Source organism: Theobroma umbraticum, unplaced genomic scaffold, assembly GCF_002168275.2.
Source record: "Theobroma umbraticum cultivar Fairchild unplaced genomic scaffold, ASM216827v3 scaffold_12.1, whole genome shotgun sequence".
Classification (NCBI taxonomy): Eukaryota; Viridiplantae; Streptophyta; class Magnoliopsida; order Malvales; family Malvaceae; genus Theobroma; species Theobroma umbraticum.
In genome coordinates, this window is record NW_018397269.1 from 4,381,715 (window position 1) to 4,382,019 (window position 305).

Below are 305 nucleotides of genomic sequence, written 5' to 3' on the forward strand. Positions count from 1 at the left end.
CAGCTGCATACATTCTTAATAGAGTATCAATAAGGGCCATGATATCAAAAACTCCAAATTAATGTTTCTCACTTTAGGAGCTTTGGCTGCAAATGTTTTGTATTGAATAATGAAAAACATTTTCTAGGAAAGTTTGATGCTAAGAGTGATGAAGCAATATTTTTAGGATATGTTTTAAACTCAAAAGCCTATGAAGTTTTTAACAAAAGAATTTAACAATTGAAGAATCTATCCATGTAGTTTTTGATGAATCTAATGCCTTACAAAAGGAAGTTCTTGTTGATGAAAATGATGTAGAGGACTTT

General features: G+C 29.8%; 1 protein-coding gene across 6 annotated transcripts in view; it reads left to right on the forward strand.

Moving 5' to 3' along the window:
* Positions 1-305, forward strand: part of LOC110425893 (uncharacterized) — a 37,351-nt gene that overhangs the window by 8,956 nt on the left and 28,090 nt on the right. The gene's annotated exons all lie outside the window — the stretch shown is intronic.